At 35.4% G+C, this 23,614-nt stretch overlaps 1 protein-coding gene across 2 annotated transcripts in view; it reads left to right on the top strand.

Moving 5' to 3' along the window:
• Positions 1 to 23,614, top strand: part of LOC126877335 (venom serine protease Bi-VSP-like) — a 63,385-nt gene that overhangs the window by 33,028 nt on the left and 6,743 nt on the right. The gene's annotated exons all lie outside the window — the stretch shown is intronic.

Here is a 23,614-nt window from a genome sequence, read left to right on the forward strand (position 1 = left end):
ATTTATGTCTAAGCCGAAACTGGAACCTCTGAATAATTTAGATTTATTCTTGTTATTTTCTAAAATACTTATCTACAGTATACCATAAGGAATGATACCGTATCGCACCTAATCAAGTGCCTTAAGAAACATCAACAGGATATCACAGTAAGTAATCCCTTATCGACAGAAGTGTAAGTAAAAGTTATGTGTCATTGTTATACACAATTATGTGTTAGTGTTATACACAGTTATTTATCATTTTCTATTAATTCAGTTGTAGCCACTACAATATCTATGACACTGGTAGTAATTATAAGAACAATAATGATGTTCTATAAGAGGAAATGATGATTAGGAACAAAAACTTACAGGTAAGTCAAAGTATATGTTATTTGCCATTTGAAAAGAAAGTTACTAACTTGGAATTTTTTGATAAATAATAATTGTGCAAAATATATTGGATTTCAAATTTGTCAAAAATTGAAATTTAAGAAGCATTGTAATAATATAACATTAATATTTTGATTTTTCAGGAGATATCATGCGGTGGATGGATAATATGTAAAAAATATTAAGCAGTATATGAATTTTCATATTGCGTAGAGATAACAAAATGAATTTTAAAAAATGTCGACACGGTAATAAGAAATAGCATCGTGACAAAGAATATATAAAGACAGTTTCATTTTTTATAAATAAAAATTTGTTGTTCCAGATTTTGAAATACAGTGAAACGTTTAATTAGTATCTTAATATCTTTAAATAATTATTATTTTAGAATCAATTGTAATTGTATCATACGTACTTTTGAATTCGTGCAAGAACATATGTAATTTTGAAGTAGTTATTATTAGGAAACTGTTAGACGCGAACAGTATGCGAAAAGTTAGTATGCAGTGTAATAATTATCAATCAAAACACAAGAATTAAATTCTTGAGGAAAAAATTTCCGGAATTTCTTATTTACATGATTATAGAGAAATCCATAATAAAAAGGAGCTGCTTTCTAATACTTCGCTTCCTTGTAATACCTACGTTAACAATAACGAGGTTCGACTTTTTGTTTTTAGAGGGATACTGGAAAATTTGAAAGTACAGTACCATTGGGAAGAAAATCACGATATTGAAAACGATATTTGCAAGTAAATTTCCAAAAAATCTGTTTTCAAATTTTCGCTTTCTATTTCACATTAAAAGAAAGGGAGGGCTGCCTTCTTTTTCTGCAAGACAAAACAAACATTCTGAATCTCGTATCAATGAATGATGTCAATAAGTTATTTTTCTTTTCAGATTGAACAATATTCCAGATTTATTCATAATTTCATACTACGCGAAGAATAGACTTTCATAGGTATATAAAGGAAATATTAAGTATAGGAAAACTCTTTTTCGTTGTAGGTGACATATGCTTCACGGTTGAACACATGTATTTTTGAACACATATAAATGAAAAAGTACTCTTATGGAGAAAAAGAATTGATACCTTCGATTGACATTAGATAATGTATATAAACTTATGAACAATCACTATCACTATCAGTTTGTATTTTAGGTGCACACGCAGATTTGTTGGAGTTCTTATAAAATGTACTTCCTGTACGAACGTTTTATTCTTCCAAATTTTACGATACTATGTCTCATATGATAACTATATGGATTAAACGTAATATAAATGATCCGAAAATAGACTCGAACGACATTAATTGTCTTTCTATTTATACCAATATCGAAAATACAAGTAAAGCTGGAGCAATAGTATGCAAGAATGGACTATTTATTATTTTAAACCAAATCATAGCATATTCAGAATGCACAGTATTATCATGAAATGTAAATGAATCAGTTGTAAACGAACGATTTTACTGTAAAATCGTTGCCGCCTTTTTTTCATCTGAAATATAGCAGCAATGAGTACATTCTTTTAATATATAATAAAACGAGATATCTTTATAAAGTTACATATGTCATCACTGGTAACTGTTATCTCGTATGACGCCAAATATACCGTTAGTATGGAATGATATTTTTATGAAGATATACTTTAATGATAGATTTTATGAATGAAACGTTATATAAGAAAAATTATCTCTTGTTATTCTATGAAGTGTAGTAGCTAATGAAGATTAATTTTACGAAGTATTAGAGCAAAAGAGAATTAAAAAATTAAAAAGATCTAAATAAGATTGTTCGTGTGGCTTAATTATCTCAATTCTGGTACACCACTTGTTACATTCTAACTAATTAGCGCTAAACAATAACTTGCAAATATTAAAGATATTAACACCTAAAGGTTTTCAGGAAATTTTATAATATTTGATTATTGTATATCTAGTCATTGATTGATAAAATTTCTTGTATAAGCATAGATCGAGGTTGACGTCATACGCAGATTGCATATCATTGACAGGTATCGTTTTAATTTATTTTATGGCTAGAATCGTTTGAATATTATACGAATAATTATTTCCATTCGAACGATTAATAAATCACGTACCTATAAAAGATATATTACGAAAAAGAGGTGACGAAACAAAAAAATATTGGAAATTCCGTTGTCATTAGATCAATTACTTTTGCAATGATTTTTATTTCCATGTAATTACATATGAAATGGGTAATTCATTAACATCTCCTCGAATCGAATATAATTCGTTACACTTCACAACGATTCAAATAATGGACGGGAAATATATAATAACTTTCCTGTCCTTGCGTTAAAATAGTACTGTACAAATCAGATGATACAACCTAACCCCAACCTAACCCCAAAAAACCCAATTACATCCACATTGCATGACAGCACACTTGCAATGGATTTTTGTGATTTCAATGTCACAGACAATGACACAACTAATCAGAACACGTTCGAGGCTATAGACATTGAAATTACCGCGTGTTTAATACGTTTAAAGCATAAATCTAAATTTCACGCGATTATTTCTTTGTACATTGTGAAACTCTTAAATTATCTTAATCGAATAAATAATCCTAATGTAATAAAACATCTTGAAATAGACCTAGATATCTGAAACAGAAACTCGAAGGATAAGAAATCCTAAAAGGTACTAATCCTAAAATAACAAACTCCTAAATAATAAACAAGTGATAAAACCTGTTATAAATAATAAACCTTACCTGGAATAATCAAATCCTAACTAATCGAAAATAAAATAAGGCAAGCAATTCTTAATCTTTCAAGTAATTTTTCCGAAAACACAGAAAGATAGAGAAATTAAAAAGACGCAGCACAAATTGCAGCACAATGAAAGTTTCGGAGCGATGAATACGATCGTATTAAACTAAATAATTTTCAAAAGTGAAATTACACTGAAACGTATATCGATGATATTTGTCATTTCTACGATCTGTTTCGCTTGGTCGTGCTTCTTTTCTGATGTAAATTCAATTTATAATACGAACTAAGTTTCCTTTATTATTATTAGTCCTGCGTCTTTTTAATTCGTCACTTCTTTTATTTCAGAACAATGACGGGCTCCAAGATGCTGTTCGGATGTTTGGCGTTAATTGCTTTTCTGCATCCATTAGTTCACGTTTGTACTTCGAGTAGTACAGCTCAAGGTTTGTACTTCGAGTTGTCTTTTTCCATGCACTTCAAATTCCAATACGATCTGGTCACGTGGCCTTCGTACAATTTCGAAATTTTACCTGTTTGGTAATCGTCAATGAAAAAAGAAGTTATGCGTGACCTCAACACATTGAAACAATTTTTATGATTTTTTATTTGCCGGTTGGTCAGCAAGTTAATGGAAAAATTTCACTTAACTATTCGCGTTAATCTCTTCGGTTTAACTTTTGGGAAATGCTTCGTTAGCTTCGGGAATATTCCAACGATTCGTTTTACGTACAAAATAAGCATGATAAATATTACATCACGGTAATGTAATATCGGAATATATTAAAGGTGTAATTTTGTTCGATTAATTATAATTTATTAATAATGGATTGAAAATACAGATATTAGTTAGACAGAGAAACGATGTTTGATTAACAGGAAAACTAAATGCAACGCTCGTATTTACAACAAATAACTTGACAACTATTTGGTAACTCTCTCTCTCTCTCTCTCTCTCTCTCTCTCTCTCTCTCTCTCTCTCTCACTAGCAACTCTAACACTCGACAACACTCGCAACTCAATTCTAACGACTCTATGCTTCGACGTCTCGATCAACTCTGATTCTCGCAACACGCACACTTTTCGATTCGCCTTGAATAGCGAAACCGTCCTTCTTCTAACGTTGTCTATTGTTTCCCTCATACCTATGTAAGAACTACCAACTACGTGCCTTTAGTCACGTAGGCACTCTTAAATGTAAACGAACCACAGAAACACGACGTACACGGTTTTTCTATTTTCAGCCGATCTCCAATCAAAGCTATTCTACGATATTACAATCGGCCTTTCCTGACAATCACATCTGCCCTCAGATGTGCTCATCATCGCCGCTCGCACTTACATCACTATCGTCAGCATTCCACCATTTCATGTGATCGGCTGCCGTGGAAGTTGTACGTGGCCCTTCGTGCTCCCCCTCTCGCTGCACTATGCATCGGTCATTTCGCAGGACTTTTATCACCCGATACGGTCCAAGAAACTTCGGATGCAGCTTTAGCCCGGGACCCCTCTGCATCCTCTCGATTGCCACTAGATCTCCCGTCCTGTATGCTGTCGCCTTCTTGCGTCTCCTGTTATACGCCCGCTTGTTTCGGATTTGGATCTCCTCAATCCGTCTCTTTGCGTCCGCACGCAGCTGATCTCGTTCCTCTTGGAACACCGCGGCCTGTTCGTCCTCGATGCTACTGCTCCTCTTTCGCTCTTCCTCTATCTTCCTCTCCGTTGTTTGTTTACCCATTTCACTCTTGTCAGGGGCTTTGATCGTCGTGGCAGCATCGTGACATTTTCGTAGGCTCGGTTCGTACATGGAAGACGTTAACAACTTACCATCTACCGAGACTATGATCTCTTCTTTTTCGAAGGTCTTCACGTTCATCGTGTCCTCGACAATCCCATCGTCGTCCTCGTCATCCACATCCTCTGTATATCGATATTATTGGAGGGATTCCGCACGTGCGACTTCCCTTGTCTTTTCGTTCGCCTTGCATTCACTCTCTTCGAGTCTATCCGAAAACTTGAAACAACCCTCACATCCGCAACGCTATCCTTCTCAGTAAATTCGCAAATATCATCAACAACATCCTGTTGCTGTTGTTTAGCCAGATTCTTCCTCCTCGTGATGTTCGCTAAGTCCTCCTGCTGGCCGCAAGAATCCGACGAGGACACCATCTCGTGGTCCACTTTACCAATCACCACGTGTCTTGCCACTATTCTCCGTTCCTCCGACACTTGCTGCACAGCTGCCCGATACTTCTTCAAAACTTCTGCTAACTCTTCTTTATTTTCTTCCAATTGCGACAGTAGCTCAGTTCGTTCGCGACTAGCTACATTAACACGATCTTCTGCTTCGGAACGTTGCCGCAGTACTTCCTGCAACGAAGCCTGCGTCTCATTCGGTTCTTGCTCCAGTGCCTGTTTCGCTTTAACTGCAACTGCTCTAGCGCATTCTGCATCTTCTAACTGGTTCTTCAGCTGTCGTAAAGCTGCTTTACCCGTCGAGTCACCTTTCGATCTCTCCAGCATCGTTTGAGCGTCTCTTAGCAATGCTTTGGTTCTCTTCAAATCTCTTTTTAGCCTATGTTGCATGTCCTTAACGTGTGACAAATCTATCTCACTCGCCTGTGTCTCTACATCTATCTTGAGGACTTCCGGACACTCATCGGGATTTTCGTCCTTTATTCTACTAATAAAAGATTCTCCCCCTTTTATACTTATTTCAACAGTGTCCAAAAAGTCTGCGCCAATAATAAGCGAATGTTGCATCACTGTGTCTGGAACTACGTGTATGGTTATACAGTACGACTCATTGTCTATAATAATGTTCGTGGAAAATTTCCCGAGCGTAAAATTCCTTCCGGAACCGACACCGCCAAATCCAACGATTTCCCGACTTAATCTGGGCGCTCCGATTTTCACATGCTGATCTGCTCGCATTAGAGTCAGCTCACTACCGGTGTCTATCAACGCGCTCAATTTGAAATTTTCCATCTTAACATCCTTACCACGCCTTGTTTGTAACGACCGAAACACGCTGTAAACTTTTTTTGAGGGCTCACCCAAATTGTCGCAACTTGATGCGATGTGTCCGTACTCCCTACATTTGAAGCAATTGTAGCATCGCGTCTTCCTCGCATCTCCAGATCGACCGGGTTCCTTGTTCCTCTCGGTTTCGGACAGCTTCGCCACCGGCTTTACCCTGTTACTCTTCGGCTCCTCAAATTTCGTCCTCATCTCCATATCTCTTTTTATCGCTTCGTAGCGCCTGAAACGCTCTTTTAATTGCTCGATATTCCTGGCTCCGTATAGCACAGTCTTGTTCGCGACCTCGTCGGGAATGCCTTGAATAATGTAGTCTATCAAGGATTGCGTATCAACCCTTCCTTGTTTTGCAATCCCGCACATGTGATACATATATTGTTGCAGACTCTCATCTGCTTTCTTCTTTCTATGGGATAACTCGCCATGTATCTGTTGGTCGCTTACTACATTTTCAAACTCATTCCTCAACGCCTTTTTTAGCTTTGCCCAGGACTTCGCGCATCGTTTTTGTCGTACGAAGGCCTGAGCGGAGCCTGCGAGTAATTTCTTAGCATAGGCCACCATGTGGGCGTCTGACCAACCCCACACTTCTGCCATTTCCTCGAAGTCTTCCACCCACTGATTTACCCTCAGCAGATCATCCCCGCTGAATTTCTCTAATGAGTCTTCCACGTCTTTAAGACTCAACATCGAACCGACGCATACCTTCTGCTGCTACTCATCGCGGTCCTGATACACCGCTCGCGTGCCTCTCCTGTATTCTCGCGCGCCTTGTTTATCGTCCTCGCCTTCACTTTCGTCGGAGCTCTCTTCTTCCGACGATACATCGTCTCCTTCTAGGGCCGCCTGTAGCCGCGCGCGTAGTTCGGATTTTCTTCCCGTTACCTTCAACCCCAAGCTAACGAGACGCGCTCTCAGCTCTTTCGTCCTCAGCTTCTCGAGGTCTTCCTCTCCCTCTTGACTGCGTTCGGCTCTCTGCTTGCTTCTTAGATCTCGCTGGTTTGTTGGTTCTTCGCCACGCTTCGAATCCTTAGGAGTAGATCGACCAGGTTTGCACGCTCTGTTCAACCTGGCAACCAGCACTGATCTCGCACCGGATATAGGCAGATTCATCTGTGCGAGCTTACTCCTCAGCTCCTCCAGCGTCAAATCCTCTTCACCCGACAATCGTTCGTCTTCAACGTTTGCCATTTTATTCTATTCTTTTCTACTCCCGCAGAAATAGCTCCGTTAAATCGTATCGTTTCTCTGTCTTATTCAATCCCGGACGAGCCCCCACTTGTAATATCGGAATATATTAATAATGGATTGAAAATACAGATATTAGTTAGACAGAGAAACGATGTTTGATTAACAGGAAAACTAAATGCAACGCTCGTATTTACAACAAATAACTTGACAACTATTTGGTAACTCTCTCTCTCTCTCTCTCTCTCTCTCTCTCACTAGCAACTCTAACACTCGACAACACTCGCAACTCAATTCTAACGACTCTATGCTTCGACGTCTCGATCAACTCTGATTCTCGCAACACGCACACTTTTCGATTCGCCTTGGATAGCGAAACCGTCCTTCTTCTAACGCGTTTTTAATACGCGATGGCGCTATCACTTTCTAAAAGCGTCGTCTTTACATTTCCGATGGCCACGGGCACATCCGACTGCCAGATATACAATGTGTTATAAGAGTATCATTACCATACTTTTCATGAAAAGAGCAATTTTTCTTGATAACTATACTCTGTAACATAGATTGAAGTCGCTGATTTGATCCCTCTGATATCGTTGTCTTATGAGAGTCTCGTCTGGTCTTGATTGGTTCTGTTGACTCTTATCGTTGTGAAAAATCGATTCGTTGTGTACCTTTTTTGTATAGAGAATTATTTTGTGGTAGAATATAATGTTGTAATATTTGTGGTCTTTACTTTACTAATTTTGTCACTGAGCCGCTCTTTGGTTAGTTGAGCGATTCATATTCCGCATATATTCCGTACTTGCTTCGCTTGGTACTTTTATAATTTTCGCAGTTACAATAAAAAATTTAATTCTTAACAGATTAAAGATTTAACCTCTTGCTTTATAGTGTACAATAATTTTTTTTTTTTTTTTTTTTTTGTATAGGTTATGTGATCCATAGTTTGAGTGAGTAGTACATATATATATATATATATATATATATTTAAGATTAATATTTTATCAGTTTCTGTTCGTAACAACATCGAAGTAGTCAATAAGTTTGAAGAGTATAATTAAGGAAGTTATGAAGCAAGAGGTTAAGAACAAATTCTGAAAGAGGTTATGTACAACTCAGTAGTACTGCTTTACATTACTTTGCGAATTACTTTTCAAGCATAAAAATAGTTTAACAGCCACTTATAGTTACTTCCTTACCATTACATTCATTAAATTCGTTTGATTTTGTAAACAAAATAACCACGCTGACCAGTCTCTTATTTAAAATAGAATTATTTTGTCATATATCCAACAGTTTACTTTCTCTTCGCTTTGTCTCGTATTACGACTTTATAACGGTGTTTCTTTAAACTTTAAACGATCGTAATAAATGTATTTACGGACGATGACTGATATCTGGTCTGTCTTAAAGTTGCAACTAATTAGTACCCCGTTACTTTGGACGTTATGAAATGTTGTATAACCAAAGACTTATCTTCTCTTTTGGTAGTTGCATAAGAGAAGACTGAGCCGTTGAAACGCTCGAATAGATTAGCTGATTCGCTTAACGTATTTTTACTTCCGACGAGCTAAACACAAGAGCAGAAAGCACATAAGGAATAATACAGAAACGTCAAACGTATACAGAAATATATTTCGTAAAAGCATTAGTACGTAACATGTCTTTATAATTCTATTTATGTATAGTAAAATGGCTTGTATCCATTTTCATGAATTATAACTGACATTTCAAAGCATTCATGTAGATATGTAACTCTCGTTAATTAATAATTTAACAATGCGTCATGAAACGTATCATTTTCGTTTCTTCCTTTGTTTCGTTATACACAGGAACGAATTTGTAAATAAAGATGTATAATCAACGATAACATATGACAGCGAGTATAATAACTGTCAGCAAAGGAAGAGGTCGGTAAAATGATTGTGGTTGATTTCAGTGTATCGGTAAATAAGCTTTGACAGACGTTGCCGGGGGACTCGGTGTCGGTGAAACCGCGTCGATGAAATGATTGTCAGTAATTTAAAGATAACCCAATTTATTGATCTGTCTCCCCTTCATGGCGTTGTACGTCTCTCTATAAAACATATTCTACCTCGGAGGGCTGAAAAATTTAACTTGGTCTCACTGGACTGGACTGTAAGTAAGAAAATTGAAATGCAAAATCCACGTGTGAGCGCAACGGTTTAGATGGAAAGTTCGATAGGACAATTATGTATATTAGCCTGAAAGAAAGCTCGTGGCTTCGCACGCAACACGTAATTTCCCTCTCTGAAATAATCCTATTACAACGATACGATTTAAAATTTTCCTTAACAGACCTCGCAATGTAATTCTTCATCTACAATTTTTTATTCGGCCTGAAACAAGAGACTTTCGAAGCCTTATAGAGTCTCGCGAATCTAAAAGTCAGGTTTCAACGTATTTTCGCGTCTTATTCTATAATACTGAAGACATTAAAGGTGTTAACGATTATTGTCTCACTATGTACGTACATCAAACGAGTACTTACGTAAGAGACGAATGGAAATGGAAACAGCCGAGAATAATTGAAGATAATTTGAATACGTTCCAGGCTATAATACAATTTCTCGTGAACCGTAATTGATTCGCAGAAGGGAATTGCTGCTTCTCACGACTAGCAAAGTGTTTCGCAAAAAAAGAAAAAAAAGAAAAATGGTATCGGAAGGATAGAAAAAAAGCGGTGGCCTACATCAAGCAATCTTCATGCCGATAATGCATTTATTATTCAGTTCGTTCATTTTCTATCGCGTAACAGACACTGGGATAACTGACAGAACGAGCGTATAAATCTTGCATCTCTCAACCTGACTTCTCCCAATTCGCATACTTCCATCCTTCGTATAAGTGACAATGAATCAGAAGAGTTTCATAGCAATATTGAACAACATACAGTCAACTACAACACCATTAGATACATCCACCATACAGTCAACTACAACACCATTAGATAACAGCAATACAATAGATTATAATTTTCTACGTGTCATTGATTCATCATCATCATTTTCCATTTTTTTAGCATATGTAAAAACGTATCTGACGTAATCTTACCTCGCTCTTTGAGTAAAAAAATCCATTCAAATGAAACAAAGGGAAAAGAAATAAGAAAACAAACACTCACATATGAATCTTCATTACATAACTGTATGTACTCCTCGAGGTATAATTACTCAGACACGTTACAGCGTACCTTTTTCGTTCCCTGATGGCTGATGTTGATCGTTGACGTTTATAGTGAAAGAATTTCGTCAACGGCGCCATCTGGATCCTTGTTGAAAAATTAAAATAGCCGCAACAGCACCATTAAGCTCATCACCCAGAGTAGCTCTTGTTGCTGAGTCGTGGAGGAATTCTTATCATCAACGACATAAACTATACCAGTTCTGGTAACGTTCTTCAGGTGATCCAGACATTCGAAATCACAACATTCTTTTCCAAGGCGAAATTTTCTGCATGGCTGTAGTAAAAAGAAATCGATCAATTGTACAGATCAATCGTCACTCGACTGCTCGAGAATTCAGATCATCCAGAGAATAGAATAGAGACGTGGAAAAATGTAGTGCGATCATCGCAGTGGGAGGAAATAGGGGGATAGGGACCAAATGAATGAACGAGATGTTAAGGACAACTGACGATAAGTTCTTCTTTTGTCGGGAATTGCATGTTTGTGAATGGTTTGTGGGTGGTTAGGTGGAGAGAATTGAAGAGTTTGGAGGTGACTGGAAGAGTGTTTTGGGCAAGGTAGATTGCAGAATGGTTGCGGTAGCATTGTGTTAATTATGGGTTTGTACATGTAATCTTTGTATGTATCACTACATACAACCTAACGTATATTTTTAATAATACATCAGAGTTTTAGTTATTTCATAGCTATGAATTTTATACTCTATAATCTTGACGTTTTATTTCACAGAAGCGTTTGAATATCCATAAAAATTAAATGAACCAATGTATTCATTATCTTATAGAGAAGATATATTATTTTTAATTATGTTCCAATTATTTATCATGATCCTGATTTCCTTATTCTGAAAATTTGAAAGGAAGTTTTGTAGTTTGATACTTTCAGCGACAAAGGGTCAATATTGCTTTAGTATATTTCGTCACATATACATGTATATCTATATGTCGGAGATGAAAGGACACCGGAACCTTTGGATAGCCCCGCAACATTGCAATCTAAAGTCTACTATAACTGTAACTAAACTATTGTAGTTATTCAATCCGATTGTAATTGTTCGAGATTAGTGACGGTGAGCTTTGGCTCGAGGTGACAGTCTGTCGCCCAACGTAGCCGCGGTCAAGGGATGAACGCTTTGCCTAACAAAGGTATGGAGTAATTCTATAGCTCTCCTTAAAAGAAATATTCGTGGCGACACGCGACAGTAAACATTCCCACGGTTTCTGTCCCGTGGCTCGCCACACGCAGACCCTATTCTTCGAGTAAGATGATTGCCAGATGTCGATGCGTCTCCGCAGTACATGTTCGGCTAGCCCGAGGGCCCGTTATAAATCTTAAGGTTTAGTTAACTAAAGTCCTTCAAACAGACAAACAGTCTTTGTCCCAACTACGGGAAGATAGGGGAGACATATTTTTCAACGAGCGACGTCTCCCACTAGCAACTTTCCCTCGAGGGCGGCTACCATCTTTTTCTAACCACCGATATGGAGATTGACCAATTAGCAGCAACGTCAATTTCCCTTACTTCCTAAACGAAGGCTTTCCTCGACGAATCCGATGATCTCGTGTCCTTAGACACACCCCATTATAGTTTTCCTCTGTGGCATCATCGGGACGGGACGGGCATTCTTTTACGCGCTCCCGTCGACCAAAGAGTAACGTCTTTACGCTCAGCAATTATTTTTACGAATCAGACTTAGATTCAGCGAGAACGCCCATCTGTCATCCCGTTGGCCGCGGATTCGTTATCGAACCGGAGACCATTGTCACTAGTGTCGCGGACGTCTCACCGCCGTGGTAGATTGTCAAACCTGTGTTATTCATACCTGTGTCAATAAATCGTATCTTCGTTACACCGCAACGATGGCTACCTTCAATGAAGACTCCTCAAACACCGACAACCCTATCCCCAATGTCATTCCGACATATATATCCACCGAAAATGCGCTCTTGTAGACAAACGCTCGATTCGCGTCATAGCTTTTAAAGCTTGTCGCATCTCAATCCGTTGGAAAAAGTTTTTCCTGTAGCATATTTTATTTTTACGAACCAACAAGGTCTTTGTTTATTTCCTTCTGCTTTTGCTCCAATTTCCCCATTGTTTTTTCAAGGATAGTATTTCAGAGCCACTAGTCAAGTTTATTGTAACAATAAACGTACGTTTCGGAAACATTTTGTGCTGTGAAACAGAATACACTAAAGTTTGAAGGTCACATCGATTTTCGAAAGTTTATAAATGGAGGTGTATGACAGTATCACCAGCTGTTGCTGTCCAAGTAACTCCAACATCGAAATACTACAACGATTCCAATCGAAAACGCTAAGAGCCTTAATAGACGCACCTTGGTATGTTACCAACGAAACCATCCATCGCGACCTCAAGATACCTACAGTCAAAGAGGAAATAGCAAAATATAGCGACAGATATAGCAAAAGAGTCAACAAACACCGAAACCCCCTAATCACTGGACTACTCGATACGACGGACCAGATTCGCAGGCTGAAGAGGCACTACCCGCTAGACCTAAACGTTAGATTCATTTAATTATCCAAATTAAGCTAATGCACTTACTTATAATACTTATAAATTATACCTATCTATAATAAGTATTAACTTATTGTAAATAAACAGCCATGTCACTGCGCCACGCCAGAAAAATTACTGAAAATTCTCAACGCGAGAATTGATTGTAATTCCAACAAATAAATAAAAAAAAAAAAAAGCTGTTGCTGTCCCCAAGCGCCAAAATACGTTCTGACTACTATTTTATGTATCTCACAGAAGTATGTCTTCATTCATCATCTCCCATGCCATCCACCAACGTGTTCTTAACATGTTATCTCCTAGTAAAATATTGATATTGAGTCAGATATCCAACTGAATAATCTTTTCGGTGTCTACTATAAGACATTTAAAACCAAGGCTCGTACACACGTGTGCTTATACGTCAGATGTAATACTTAACACGAAACCTGCTTATATTAATATTAAATTTATGCATAGTAGGATGTTCGACCTTTGTAAAAATGAAATTATAATACATACAGTTTCACCGTGGAAAAGTGAATCTTTCTAGCATGTCCACGCAAATGCAGCGGAGGGGAGGACTGTGCATGCACCAAACAACTTTACGTTCGTAATTTTTCACACAAATGTACAACTGTAGGGAAATAATTATCTCTGATTTTTCGGATGTTAGGAATCGACAATATCGCATAACGGAATGCTGTGTTCTACGTATTCTATTTTTGTTACGAAAGTGGTACAAACGAAGTCCACGTAAGAATAGTACAACAAAATCGGTTGAGGTTAGGTTATCGTGCAGATATCGCGGCTTTTGCATTGGAAATCACGCAACTGCCAGTCTCGTCGTTCCTTGTAAACGAAAGAAAGGTATTGTAATCGGTCGGAATTAACATAAAACTCGTCGCATGCGACCATATGGCCTGAATGTTGAATAAACGAGAGTAGAGCGCGAGCTATGTGATTCTAACCGTTTAGGCGGAAACTAATGATTGTAACCAGAGCCGAGATATATGCCAATATTACTTTGCTCGACAAAGCGTATAAGATGAGGAGAGAATCGCGATAAGGTAGAACAAGAGACAGATATTCTCTACGTAAAGCAAGTCTGTCAACTAGATTGAAATCCTATAGCTATAACTACAGTGAATCCATATTCTGGCGAATTGTCTTTTCACAAATGAAGCTTCTGAAGAACGGAATTGATACAATAACTACTGTTCATTCATAACTACTGTTGTAAGAATCTATATATTTGTCTATCTATATCTATATATATCGATCTATATATATTTGTCAGAATGTCATTTTATCAAAAAACCCATCCTCTGTAATCATAGTTTAACGAAGCATAATTAATAGAAGAGGTAGAGCGTTAAGTGGAGATGATTTAATCACAGTTAAGTAGATAAATCTCTATATTAGTCTCTTTAATTAAAATGTCCTACGTTTTATTTGCGTCATTTTTTTTCTTCATCCAATTTAAAATGTTTAAATAACAATAGCCTATACAATATAATTTTATGTAAAAAAATTGATTATACCATGTTTATTACAGATATTTAACATTTTTGTGTACATACAAAATTTAGATTATACCTCGCTTGAGAACAAAAATTCTATTTGTTTTCCTAACATGTACTAATAATTATTGATCAAACTAGAAAAAGCTGGAGGAGATTACTTAGGAAGATTACTTAGCATCTTATATTCCTGGCAAGAGAAAATGAAAAATTCGTTTCTTCTCTTTGCTTCCCTGTTCCTTCTTTCCTCCTTTTTCCCTTTTTACATCGCGTTGTTTTACATCGCAATTTACATTTATTTGTAAAGTTTGAATCTTCTCGATATTGAAGATGTTGAAGCTGCAAGTATGTATTTCATTTTAATCCATTCGAGACCGAGATTTAATTGTAAGACGATACCTAGGTGTCGGTACGATCTGAATGTTTAGTTAGAATGATTCTGTGTTTTACTCTCTCCAGGGTATCCTTTTCATACTTTGATTTTAAATCGATGACAATCTTAAATAGTATGCCTCATATTTTTAAAATATAAAATTATATACTATGTTATTCTATAATGTATTATGTACAGTCATATATATATATAATAATTCTATATTGAAAAAAATATGAAATTAACATGATATATACATTACTACATAAGTTATATATAAAATATGTATACTATACCCTTGCCTACTGACTGATATGAATTTCTTTCGGTCTCGAATGCGTTAAAAGAGAGCGCAAAGAAGGCGAAATTACTTATTGTAATTAGTAAAACGACCTGAGAGGCAGACAGATACAAGAAAGAAGGAATATTATATTAGCGGCATTATCATGTTTTTGCTCTCTTTAAGTCTTTCATCGAGACAGACAATCTACAGGTATTAATCGACCAATTTCTCCAAGCTGATAACTTCGAATTGATGTTTATATATAAGAAGTGTTATGTGTTAATCTGTCTAAATGTTTAAAAGGTGTTATAAATTAAATGTTGTTAAACGATACGTAATTGCCTTTTGATCGTAAATTTTACTATCAAGGGGTCTTTTATGTATGCGTAATCATTGTGAATTATAACAATTTATGTGATCGATATTAAAGGTGTTTAAAAGCATGTAGTTTTTTTCTATATTACTATTCTCCTATATTATTATCCTATATTATTATAGCATTCCTATATTATTATAATATCCAATTACATGTTGATACACAAGATATACAGATTATTATTTATAACGTTTTGGTTTTCTTAATTGAGTCATTCATTTAGTACAAATGATAAGAAATTAGTAATAATTCACAAAAAAAGGATATCGTAGTAGAAATATTATAAAAAAACATTTTCTGTTTTAGTGTAGAGTTACTCCTTCTTACAGACAGTGTCGTACAAATCTGTACGTCTCTGAGAAAATGTAGGTATCTGAGCCCTTACTTCCTCAACAACTTTTAGATCTGATAGAAAAAAGAAACATACGAAGTAATAAGTAATGCTTACTAATAAATTCAACAAATACAGAGGAAGATGGCTAAATCGATAAATTAACGAGACTAAAAATTAATTACATCATGGATCTCTCGCTTTTAATTTTAAGCTGTAAATTACCGATATCGGTGACTGCCATATTCTCTTGAGTTTCCAAATCGTAAAGAATCTTTCCCCAGGGATTGGTCAACTGTGTATGTCCCCATGCGACGTAACTTGCTTAAGGAACACGAGCCGGTGATATGCAGGCAACGTATAATTGATTATCATTCGCTCTGAAACGCTGAAGTAATGACCAGTGCAGTGGTCCAGTGGTCATATTGAATGCCGCTGGATATATCAGCATTTGGCAACCTAACCCAGAGAAGCAGGAAATATGAAGCCACCGAATACCAATTAACTTCGTAGTTGCACGGTTCACATTCCATCATTTCTGAATATGCGAGGACAGTCCTCTTATTGTGCTTTTAATTCTTTTATTTGTTTCATTTTCAGCAAATATACTGGTTTTTTTAAATTAAGCTTCTTTTTATACAGAGTTACAGATTATATTAATTTTATATAGAATATATTTAAGAAAGATATTTAATTTTTTGCTAGTTAAGTATTGATCGATTAAGTTACTGTACCTTTGTTCCGATAAATGCGTGCCATTTCCTCGAATCTAATATCATAGCAAATGCCAATACCTATTTTGCAGCCCTTCACATCGAACGTCGTTAGGGAGTTACCAGGACTGAGTGAATCACTCTCTCGAAAAGTAATCTTATTAGGAATGTCGATGTCGAATAGATGTACCTAATAACATAAAAATGTGGTCGCTAATTCTATTGCTGCAACTTTTGTAATTTAATATCAAAGTTACCAACTCCTAAACTTTAATTATTTTTTATTTAATAACTGACAGCGTTTTTATCACTTTCTTTTGTTAAAAAATCTTATCATTTAATAATGTTTAAAAAGGAGAAAAAATAAGTATAATAATATTTTAAGTATGTGAAAAATTTATACAACAACAAACACATTACAACAAAAATGGGCGTTTCCCGTATCATAACGTATTTTATAAACCGTAAATTATAGAATTGGTTATAGTATACGTATGTACATATGTATATTCCTAAATTATTCCTAGATAGAGTCACTTTCTTCACCCCAATATTTTCAAATTCAAAGCCATAAAGGAATATATTACTTACCTTTCGGTGTTTTGCTATCAAAGTTCCATCGGGACCCCAAATAGTACAGGTATTGTACAATTTAGCGCCCTCTATTTCAGGCATCGTACCACCAACTACATAGATGTTGTTTTCTTTAGCTGCGTTCGATGAAGCAACGCTCGTTTCACCATCAGGAATACTCTCGGCGTATTTTGGAAAGTACTCTGCATTGCAATATTTCAATTAATGAAGAATAACTGTCTTTTGTTCCAACCATAAATTAAATTGAAATGTTTGTCAGTTTTTTATTTTTTAAATTATTAAAATAACTAAGTTTTATATTTCGACTTAATTAAATATGCAATTACTTAGCTAATAGTATATATAATAAATTGTTTCTACAGGTTCAAAATGAAAAATGAATATTTAGAAATATTTAATTACGACAATGCTATTTGTGTTAGCATCAGTGGCTTGTTACTCAACGACTTTGCTAGTACTTTTTGAAACATAAAGTTAGTTTTCAATTAACACTTATACTAGAGGCGGAATTATAAATGCAAAATAATTGATAATACTAATTTATAAGTACCTAATTATTAGTATCTTAAAAAATATATTTATACAAAAATCACGATAATCATGAAAATGGGGAAATCCTATATTCTCGAATCAATTCACAATTTATTTTGTATATTAATTAGATTCCGCGCTCATCAGTACGTACTCACTGGCGACATCGAGAAAATGTATCGGCAATTCCTCGTACGACCAGAGGATCGGAAATATCAAAGGATATTATGGCGCAGCGCGAGTGGAGAAACAGAAACATATGAGCTTAACACCGTAATACTCTTATCATAGAAATAGAAGCAGTCCTCAATTCATATAGATATACATGTATATGTGACGAAATATACTAAAGCAATATTGACCCTTTGTCGCTGAAAGTATCAAACTACAAAACTTCCTTTCAAATTTTCAGAATAAGGAAATCAGGATCATGATAAATAATTGGAACATAATTAAAAATAATATATCTTCTCTATAAGATAATGAATACATTGGTTCATTTAATTTTTATGGATATTCAAACGCTTCTGTGAAATAAAACGTCAAGATTATAGAGTATAAAATTCATAGCTATGAAATAACTAAAACTCTGATGTATTATTAAAAATATACGTTAGGTTGTATGTAGTGATACATACAAAGATTACATGTACAAACCCATAATTAACACAATGCTACCGCAACCATTCTGCAATCTACCTTGCCCAAAACACTCTTCCAGTCACCTCCAAACTCTTCAATTCTCTCCACCTAACCACCCACAAACCATTCACAAACATGCAATTCCCGACAAAAGAAGAACTTATCGTCAGTTGTCCTTAACATCTCGTTCATTCATTTGGTCCCTATCCCCCTATTTCCTCCCACTGCGATGATCGCACTACATTTTTCCACGTCTCTATTCTATTCTCTGGATGACCTGAATTCTCGAGCAGTCGAGTGACGATTGATCTGTACAATTGATCGATTTCTTTTTACTACAGCCATGCAGAAAATTTCGCCTTGGAAAAGAATGTTGTGATTTCGAATGTCTGGATCACCTGAAGAACGTTACCGGAACTGGTAAAGTTTATGTCGTTGATGATAATAATTCCTCCACGACTCAGCAACAAAAGCTACTCTGGGTGATGAGAGCTTAATGGTGCTGTTGCGGCTAGTTTAATTTTTCAACAGGGATCCAGATGGCGCCGTTGACGAAATTCTTTCACTATAAACGTCAACGATCAACATCAGCCATCAGGGAACGAAGAAGGTACGCTGTAACGTGTCTGAGTAATTATACCTCGAGGAGTACATACAGTTATGTAATGAAGATTCGTATGTGAGTGTTTGTTTTCTTATTTCTTTTCCCTTTGTTTCATTTGAATGGATTTTTGTACTCAAAGAGCGAGGTAAGATTACGTCAGATACGTTTTTACATATGCTAAAAAAATGGAAAATGATGATGATGAATCAATGACACGTAGAAAATAATAATCTATTGTATTGCTGTTATCTAATGGTGTTGTAGTTGACTGTATGGTGGATGTATCTAATGGTGCTGTAGTTGACTGTATGTTGTTCAATATTGCTATGAAGCTCTTCTGATTTATTGTCACTTATACGAAGGATGGAAGTATACGAAATTGATAAAATTATTAATAATATTTACGAAGAGAAAGTAAACTGTTGGATATATGACAAAATAATTCTATTTTAAATAAGAGGCTGGTCAGCGTGGTTATTTAGTTTACAAAATCAAACGAATTTAATGAATGTAATGGTAAGGAAGTAACTATAAGTGGCTGTTAAACTATTTTTATGCTTGAAAAGTAATTCGCAAAGTAATGTAAAGCAGTACTACTGAGTTGTACATAACCTCTTTCAGAATTTGTTCTTAACCTCTTGCTTCATAGCTTCCTTAATTATACTCCTCAAACTTATTGACTACTTCGATGTTGTTACGAACAGAAACTGATAAAATATTAATCTTAAATATAGATTGAAATGAAAGCTTGTCACGTAAATATGTGTGTGTGTGTGTGTGTGTGTGTGTGTGTGTGTGTGTGTGTGTGTGTGTGTGTGTGTGTGTGTGTGTGTGTGTGTGTGTGTGTGTGTGTGTGTGTGTGTGTGTGTGTGTGTACTGCTTACTCAAACTATGGATCACATAACCTATACAAAAAAAAAAAAAAAAAAAATTATTGTACACTATAAAGCAAGAGGTTAAATCTTTAATCTGTTAAGAATTAAATTTTTTATTGTAACTGCGAAAATTATAAAAGTACCAAGCGAAGCAAGTACGGAATATAGGGATATAGGAAGCGATGGGGAACAGCAAGTAACTCCAACATCGAAATACTACAACGATTCCAATCGAAAACGCTAAGAGCCTTAATAGACGCACCTTGGTATGTTACCAACGAAACCATCCATCGCGACCTCAAGATACCTACAGTCAAAGAGGAAATAGCAAAATATAGCGACAGATATAGCAAAAGAGTCAAGAAACACCGAAACCCCCTAATCACTGGACTACTCGATACGACGGACCAGATTCGCAGGCTGAAGAGGCACTACCCGCTAGACCTAAACGTTAGATTCATTTAATTATCCAAATTAAGCTAATGCACTTACTTATAATACTTATAAATTATACCTATCTATAATAAGTATTAACTTATTGTAAATAAACAGCCATGTCACTGCGCCACGCCAGAAAAATTACTGAAAATTCTCAACGCGAGAATTGATTGTAATTCCAACAAATAAATAAAAAAAAAAAAAAGCTGTTGCTGTCCCCAAGCGCCAAAATACGTTCTGACTACTATTTTATGTATCTCACAGAAGTATGTCTTCATTCATCATCTCCCATGCCATCCACCAACGTGTTCTTAACATGTTATCTCCTAGTAAAATATTGATATTGAGTCAGATATCCAACTGAATAATCTTTTCGGTGTCTACTATAAGACATTTAAAACCAAGGCTCGTACACACGTGTGCTTATACGTCAGATGTAATACTTAACACGAAACCTGCTTATATTAATATTAAATTTATGCATAGTAGGATGTTCGACCTTTGTAAAAATGAAATTATAATACATACAGTTTCACCGTGGAAAAGTGAATCTTTCTAGCATGTCCACGCAAATGCAGCGGAGGGGAGGACTGTGCATGCACCAAACAACTTTACGTTCGTAATTTTTCACACAAATGTACAACTGTAGGGAAATAATTATCTCTGATTTTTCGGATGTTAGGAATCGACAATATCGCATAACGGAATGCTGTGTTCTACGTATTCTATTTTTGTTACGAAAGTGGTACAAACGAAGTCCACGTAAGAATAGTACAACAAAATCGGTTGAGGTTAGGTTATCGTGCAGATATCGCGGCTTTTGCATTGGAAATCACGCAACTGCCAGTCTCGTCGTTCCTTGTAAACGAAAGAAAGGTATTGTAATCGGTCGGAATTAACATAAAACTCGTCGCATGCGACCATATGGCCTGAATGTTGAATAAACGAGAGTAGAGCGCGAGCTATGTGATTCTAACCGTTTAGGCGGAAACTAATGATTGTAACCAGAGCCGAGATATATGCCAATATTACTTTGCTCGACAAAGCGTATAAGATGAGGAGAGAATCGCGATAAGGTAGAACAAGAGACAGATATTCTCTACGTAAAGCAAGTCTGTCAACTAGATTGAAATCCTATAGCTATAACTACAGTGAATCCATATTCTGGCGAATTGTCTTTTCACAAATGAAGCTTCTGAAGAACGGAATTGATACAATAACTACTGTTCATTCATAACTACTGTTGTAAGAATCTATATATTTGTCTATCTATATCTATATATATCGATCTATATATATTTGTCAGAATGTCATTTTATCAAAAAACCCATCCTCTGTAATCATAGTTTAACGAAGCATAATTAATAGAAGAGGTAGAGCGTTAAGTGGAGATGATTTAATCACAGTTAAGTAGATAAATCTCTATATTAGTCTCTTTAATTAAAATGTCCTACGTTTTATTTGCGTCATTTTTTTTCTTCATCCAATTTAAAATGTTTAAATAACAATAGCCTATACAATATAATTTTATGTAAAAAAATTGATTATACCATGTTTATTACAGATATTTAACATTTTTGTGTACATACAAAATTTAGATTATACCTCGCTTGAGAACAAAAATTCTATTTGTTTTCCTAACATGTACTAATAATTATTGATCAAACTAGAAAAAGCTGGAGGAGATTACTTAGGAAGATTACTTAGCATCTTATATTCCTGGCAAGAGAAAATGAAAAATTCGTTTCTTCTCTTTGCTTCCCTGTTCCTTCTTTCCTCCTTTTTCCCTTTTTACATCGCGTTGTTTTACATCGCAATTTACATTTATTTGTAAAGTTTGAATCTTCTCGATATTGAAGATGTTGAAGCTGCAAGTATGTATTTCATTTTAATCCATTCGAGACCGAGATTTAATTGTAAGACGATACCTAGGTGTCGGTACGATCTGAATGTTTAGTTAGAATGATTCTGTGTTTTACTCTCTCCAGGGTATCCTTTTCATACTTTGATTTTAAATCGATGACAATCTTAAATAGTATGCCTCATATTTTTAAAATATAAAATTATATACTATGTTATTCTATAATGTATTATGTACAGTCATATATATATATAATAATTCTATATTGAAAAAAATATGAAATTAACATGATATATACATTACTACATAAGTTATATATAAAATATGTATACTATACCCTTGCCTACTGACTGATATGAATTTCTTTCGGTCTCGAATGCGTTAAAAGAGAGCGCAAAGAAGGCGAAATTACTTATTGTAATTAGTAAAACGACCTGAGAGGCAGACAGATACAAGAAAGAAGGAATATTATATTAGCGGCATTATCATGTTTTTGCTCTCTTTAAGTCTTTCATCGAGACAGACAATCTACAGGTATTAATCGACCAATTTCTCCAAGCTGATAACTTCGAATTGATGTTTATATATAAGAAGTGTTATGTGTTAATCTGTCTAAATGTTTAAAAGGTGTTATAAATTAAATGTTGTTAAACGATACGTAATTGCCTTTTGATCGTAAATTTTACTATCAAGGGGTCTTTTATGTATGCGTAATCATTGTGAATTATAACAATTTATGTGATCGATATTAAAGGTGTTTAAAAGCATGTAGTTTTTTTCTATATTACTATTCTCCTATATTATTATCCTATATTATTATAGCATTCCTATATTATTATAATATCCAATTACATGTTGATACACAAGATATACAGATTATTATTTATAACGTTTTGGTTTTCTTAATTGAGTCATTCATTTAGTACAAATGATAAGAAATTAGTAATAATTCACAAAAAAAGGATATCGTAGTAGAAATATTATAAAAAAACATTTTCTGTTTTAGTGTAGAGTTACTCCTTCTTACAGACAGTGTCGTACAAATCTGTACGTCTCTGAGAAAATGTAGGTATCTGAGCCCTTACTTCCTCAACAACTTTTAGATCTGATAGAAAAAAGAAACATACGAAGTAATAAGTAATGCTTACTAATAAATTCAACAAATACAGAGGAAGATGGCTAAATCGATAAATTAACGAGACTAAAAATTAATTACATCATGGATCTCTCGCTTTTAATTTTAAGCTGTAAATTACCGATATCGGTGACTGCCATATTCTCTTGAGTTTCCAAATCGTAAAGAATCTTTCCCCAGGGATTGGTCAACTGTGTATGTCCCCATGCGACGTAACTTGCTTAAGGAACACGAGCCGGTGATATGCAGGCAACGTATAAT

This window comes from Bombus huntii, unplaced genomic scaffold (assembly GCF_024542735.1).
Source record: "Bombus huntii isolate Logan2020A unplaced genomic scaffold, iyBomHunt1.1 ctg00000146.1, whole genome shotgun sequence".
In the NCBI taxonomy this organism is placed as follows: domain Eukaryota; kingdom Metazoa; phylum Arthropoda; class Insecta; order Hymenoptera; family Apidae; genus Bombus; species Bombus huntii.